The 6,016-nt window shown below is 43.4% G+C and overlaps 1 protein-coding gene across 3 annotated transcripts in view; it reads left to right on the top strand.

Moving 5' to 3' along the window:
• Positions 1-6,016, top strand: part of pafah1b1a (platelet-activating factor acetylhydrolase 1b, regulatory subunit 1a) — a 51,436-nt gene that overhangs the window by 6,803 nt on the left and 38,617 nt on the right. Inside the window, exon 2 of one of the 3 annotated variants that reach the window (XM_060943972.1) lies at positions 2,500-2,600. The exons of the other annotated variants lie outside the window; for them this stretch is intronic. The gene's annotated coding sequence lies outside the window, so the exon portion shown is untranslated. The remainder of the gene's footprint in view (positions 1-2,499; positions 2,601-6,016) is intronic. 3 annotated transcript variants of the gene reach the window in all.

The following is a 6,016-nucleotide window of genomic DNA, read 5'->3' as shown; positions in this document are numbered from 1 at the left end:
ACGCTGTACAGCCAAAAGTTTGCGGACACCTAACCATAATGCCTGCATGTGCTTTTTTTAAACATTCTGTTCTTGATTTGTTCTCCCTGTCCTGTTGTTATAATCTCCACTCTCCTGTGAAGACTTTCTGCTAAACTTTGGAGTGTAGATGTGGGAATTTGTCCGTTCAACCATAAGAGCATTAGTGAGGTCTGGAGATGGCAGCCTGGGGCACAGTTGCCATTCCTGTTCATCCCTGAGTTCAGTGGTGTTGGGGTCAGGGTTCTATGTAGGCCATTTGAGTTCTTTCACTTCAACCATGGCAAACCTTGGATGCACCTGAATACTCAGATGGTTAAGTACCTACTACCTGACTTTAACTCTAGTACGTTCTATGATTTGCAAGCGAGAAGGAACGACACCATTTGGATGTACTCCACCACCATCTTACCCAGATTTTCACAGATGAGACAAACCCATGTATGCCGCGAAAAAAAATGTATATATTTCTGCAATGACAGGAACGTTTAAAGTATTACTGATATGTTTGTACAACACTGCAACAACCGGCTTTGCTTTGGACAACTGCCATTTTTTGATTTGTCCATGGGGGAATTCTTCTTTAGTTATTTGGAGGTTCCAGCTAAATTATGGGATCTCAGAGTATTGTGTAGTGTAGTACGTTTGCAGTCTAGGCATGCAGTAGATCATCTGGGTACCATTCAGCTACTCCTTAAATGCTCACTGAGTATTTGGACAGCCTTCATACTGCTTTTTGCATGCTAATAGTGTAGAAGTATGACTATTCGGATGCAGCCCATGTCTTCGCAGAGCTCACTTTTACCCCTTTTCCACCAAATCAGTTCCAGGGCTGGTGCTGGTTCACAACTCGTTCAACTTGCGAGCCAGCTGAGAACCAGTTTGCTTTTCCATAGCTCAGGGTGCTAAGGGAAGCCATGTCATTACGTCGCTGTATACGTCAGTTACGTCGCTACGTTTGCATAAACCTTGGCGCGAATATCGAAGCAACAACAACACGGAAGAAGCAGCAGCAACGACAATAATAATAATAATAGATGACTTCGCGTTTGTACAGCTGCTGCTTCTTATCGCTTAAAAATGGCGATCTTTCGCGGTCTTGCTATTGTTGTTGGTCATAACTCCGCCCCCCGCTGACGTAAACTGTTCTTTCCTCTGGCTCAGCAGAGAGTTGGTGCTAGCCTGGAACTGGTATTTCTGGCCCCAGAGCCAGTTCTTTGTCAGTGGAAACAGAAAACCCGGTTCCAAACTAAGCACTGGCCCCAAACCAGCCCTGGAACTGCTTTGGTGGAAAAGGGGCATTTGTGCACAGGAGAACTGTTGTGCTGGAACATGTTTGGGCCCTGAGTTCCAGTGAAGGGACAATGCAATGCTATAGCATACAAAGGCATCCTATACAATTGTGTGCTTCCAGTTTTGTGGCAACAGCTTGGGGAAGGTCCACATAACGATGTGATGGTCAGTTATCTGCATACTTTTAACTAAGTAGTGCATGTTAAAAAAAATTGTTAGTAGTGTTTCATGTGCATGACCACTTAAATTTTTGTAAAGGTTCAAAAATTTTTGTTACATGCCTAATATTACTTCTTTGGTGTGTTGAAACCAGAAACTGTAAGGGGGCTTTTACATATGTATGTGGTTTGATTGCAGTGAGAAAGTGATTCCACCCTGAGTCGGTCCACAAAGTGAATCAAACATGCCATGTGTTTGTAGATGCCAGCTGCTATAGACCCTTTTCAGTCACGTGACCTTCGTAAACGCGACCGCCATTTTGGACATGTAGTGGACTTGGGCTCGAATCGGTTTGAATGCGAGGAAGGCGACAAACATAAAAGAAAAAGTAGCGAGATGCAGAAAACTGTATTTACTAGTTTACTGTAATTATGGTCTGGCAGCTATTTACACCGGATCCAGTGTAAATAGCTGCCGGAGCCAACGTCCGAGCTTGCCGGAGTGCGCGCCGGCCGGCCGCGAGCTAGCGCGCTCCGGAACCTCGGACGTTGGCTCCGGCAGCTATTTACACTGGATCCGGTGTAAATAGCTGCCAGATCATAATTACAGTAAACTAGAATGGAATGTTAACAGCAATGTAATGCCTTTTCTGGCTAATTTTATTCGTCTTACCTCCAACAAAGTGGTCACTACACAAGCGCTGGTATGCCGCTATCCATCTTCTCCGTCTGTCAGCATCTACCGGGATCCGATAAAATAACCCTTTCCTTGTTTGTTGATGGTTACTACATCCAGGTGCACAACAATATAGTGGCATGATGGAAGTCTTGCTGAAAATAAACACTTTCTTTGCTGCCGTTCCTCAATGTTGGCTGTGGTAAACTACTGGTAGTACATGTCCAAAATGGTGGCCGCGTTTGTCGTGACGTCACGTGAAAAGGGTCCATACAGAGCTGTGGTGATAAAGAAATGTGATGTGTTCTGCATACTCACTGGCCACTTTAATCAGAATTTGTTGTTGTTTCTAAGATTCCTGTTCTTGGCTGCAGGAGTGGAACCCAACGTGGTCTTCTGCTGTTGCATGCTGAGATGCTTTTCTGCTCATCATGGTTGTAAAGAATTGCTATGAGGTACTATATCCTTCCTGGCAGCTCAAAGCAATCTGGCCATTTTCCTATGACCGCTCTTATCAACAAGACGTTTGTTTCCACCCACAACTGTCGCTTTTTTTTTTGTTTTTCCACACCATTCTGTGTAAACTCTAGAGACTGTGTGTGTGAGTGAGTGAGAGAGAGAACCCCAGGAGATCAAGTTCTGAAATACTCAAACCAGTCCATCTGGCTCCAACCAATACCCATGCCACAGTGAGAGTCACAGAGATCACAATTTTTCCCAAAATGATGCTTGAAGTGAACGTTAATTGAAGTTCTTGATTTGTAGCTGCATGATTGGGATTGGCCTATTAGATAACTGCATAAGTAGGTCTATGGGTGTACCTAATAAAGTGGCTGGTGTGTATTTGGACCAACATACAGAAAGAGGAAATAAACTGTGGATGTGTGGAGCCAATGATTTTCCACGATCGCGGAAAACAGACGGAAATTACGGAATATTTATAGTGAAACGGATTTTTGACTGTCAAACGGAATTTTTGGAAATGATTTTTTTTTAAGTATATCTGCGCTTGTATTCATTTTTTCAACATTGTTCGCGTGTCAAAGTGTAACTGCCGCAGAAGGCTTCTGCGTAACTGCTGCTAACGCCCAAGCAGACATGCCTTTCCGGTCAAGGCAGCTTTGTCGATGATTGTGATTGGCTTGTGGCACACCTAGCCAGCCAATGAGCTGCTCATTTACAGATTCGCTCCCCGCGTCCCATGCAACCAGAATGGCGAGTGACCAAGCAAGTGACCCTTTTCCACGTGCTCCTTTTCCATGTATAAACATCTTGTAAATGACAGAAGATTCAGTCTCATGGAGACCAACACTAAACAACTTATGATGCTCTATCATAATGGGGATATCGAGCAGTGTTTCTAGGTACTCTGAGAGTGCTCAATGATTTGATCTGCAAGGAATATTCAGGACTGTCATTACAATCAAAGTTAAACTATTCTAGTCTGTTTGAGAGTGTGTTCTGTGTTTTGTTAGGAAACATTGTTTCACGAGTACTGTGGTGTACTAAAAATGATGGATATAGAGTCCTATGGGATCCTATTTTTTAAACAGTCAGTTATGAGTATTGTCATTACAGGCTCAGTAAGTATTACTGAATATTAATTTATCCCTATTAATTTATCAGTACTCAATATAGGAGATGGGTTTTTAAGTTAACTGTGATCCTAGTTTCTTGATTTATCTGTTATCAGTATGTCAAGTAAAGTATTTTGAGTTGTCTCATCTGTGATCCCACTTAAATTTTTTTTATTAATGCAATTTATCAGCCTACTGTCAGAAAGGGCCTTTCTGTGCGGAGTTTGCATGTTCTCCCTATGTCCGCGTGGGTTTCCTCCGGGTGCTCCGGTTTCCCCCACAATCCAAAGACATGCAGGTTAGGCGAAAGGCCTCTGCATGCTCTTGCGACAAGGCTTTCGCAGACAGCTTTTCGCAGACAGTTGTAATTTATCGTTGAGCGGGGAGTAATAGGCGTGCGCCATGTTATTCACCGCCACAACACAAGGGGGTGCGAAATCGCTAGGAGTAGTTGGTGGGTGTGGTTAGTGGAGTGTTTATCCTCCGGTTACTTATAATGACTAGAACTGGAGTCGTATAGATGTACGTACTTCCTCGATCAACCGCTCTTCGTGCTGCTCCATCTTCGCTCGTGTTTTTAAAAATGGCGGTCGTGAAAACAAAACAAACCGGGAAAGTAGGGAAGCGGAAGTGCATGTACAGCGGATGTAGAGTGGACCAATCGGCGCCCTCTTGTCTGCGAGGCTGTCTGCGGTGGTCACAATTTTTGGGAGGTGCGCACAGAGCGTCTGCGAAGGGGGGGCTTCGCAGACGCCATCTGCGACGCCATCTGCGAGGACTGGGTTGTCAGCATAAATTGGCCTTAACTGGTGACTCTAAATTGAATGTAGGTGTGAGTGTGAATGGTTGTCTGTGTCAGCCCTGTGATGACCTGGCGACTTGTCCAGGGTGTACCCCGCCTTTCACCCGTAGTCAGCTGGGATAGGCTCCAGCTTGCCTGCGACCCTGTAGAAGGATAAAGCGGCTAGAGATAATGAGATGAATAAAGTTTTACATGTGCATCTTTAGCCCTACATGCCTCAGTCTTTTTTGCTTTTTGATGTGTTTGTGTGCAGTATAGACCTAAACCGAATAACAAACAAAAGTATCAGCCTTCACTCTAACGAATAGGTGCCCTAAAATCCTAGAGAGCCAGTCTTACTTACGGTAGGCTTATTAGAATTTACTAGCTTCTGCTTTTTGTTCTGTCTAGAGCTGTTGATAACATTCAGCAGGAAATGGTATTCCATGGGTTGATGTTTCATGGTGGCTCCACTTACAGTGAGACAATCAGAGAGACTGTGGGAGCACGCTGCCTTCTCATTCACATTCACAACATGGCTTCCTGCTCTCACTGTTTAGCTGACTCTCTCCTCTCCCCCATTTTTTTTTTCCTTTTTTTCTTTTTTTTTTTTTTTTTTAAAGAGGTAATCTATTGTGTGAAAATGTCTTGGTCAGTTTTGAATGGTGTATGTTGAGCAAGCGTAGTAAAAAAAAAAAATTAAATTTTTTTTTTTTTGGGGGGGGGGAGTCGATACACTCCGAGAAGTAGTGCCCATAAAGGCACGCAATAATTTATCTGGTTCTGTTAAAGCTCTACTCTTAAGGAGTGAACTGAAAGTACTGTCTCAATTAACGATCTTAGCCTTCTATTTAGATCTCTTTCGATACTTAATATAGCATTTACAGAACATGTACTTTTTTTCTTGCTTTTTCTTTTGTGCTTATTGCGTAGGCGGTGTGCTGCATTTGAATCAAAATATCGAATTCTTACAGTATTCCCAGAGCTTGGGAATGTAGTCATAAATGAATTTATGATCAGGGTCTAGGTCTCGCTAGATTTTATTGTTGCTTTGGGCATAAAAGCATCCTAGTTTACCAGATGATGTGTGCTTTCTGTGCAAGTTGTGTGAGCATGTACCTTGATTTTTAAGTTCTCATTTAAGATTAATGAAGATGTGGTGTGCGTTTAGTCAAATTTTAAGAAACCCGTTTGCTGCTGTTAAGCAGGACAGGGTGTTTGGCTGCTGAAGTAGGTTGATGTTTGAATCTGGGTCATCGGACCCCTTTTGCATGCCTGAAGGACCAAAGGGGCAGCAGGACTCTATAACAAAATACTCAGCATGACTGTCTGAGTGCAGAGAGAAAATGTATATGGGAGAGAGATGAACAGATGGCACGTTTTGATAACATTTTTGTTTAGCTCCTAAGCCGGTCTGTTGAATTATCTAGGGATTGGGTTGGGTCACTCTTTTCTTAATGCATGCCTGACTTCTGTAAGGTGTTTCTGTCTTGGTCTGACACTGCCTCCTGTC

This window comes from Neoarius graeffei, chromosome 17 (genome assembly GCF_027579695.1).
Source record: "Neoarius graeffei isolate fNeoGra1 chromosome 17, fNeoGra1.pri, whole genome shotgun sequence".
Classification (NCBI taxonomy): domain Eukaryota; kingdom Metazoa; phylum Chordata; class Actinopteri; order Siluriformes; family Ariidae; genus Neoarius; species Neoarius graeffei.
Note: the sequence above shows the minus strand (reverse complement) of the source record. Positions and strands in the feature narration are given on the sequence as shown.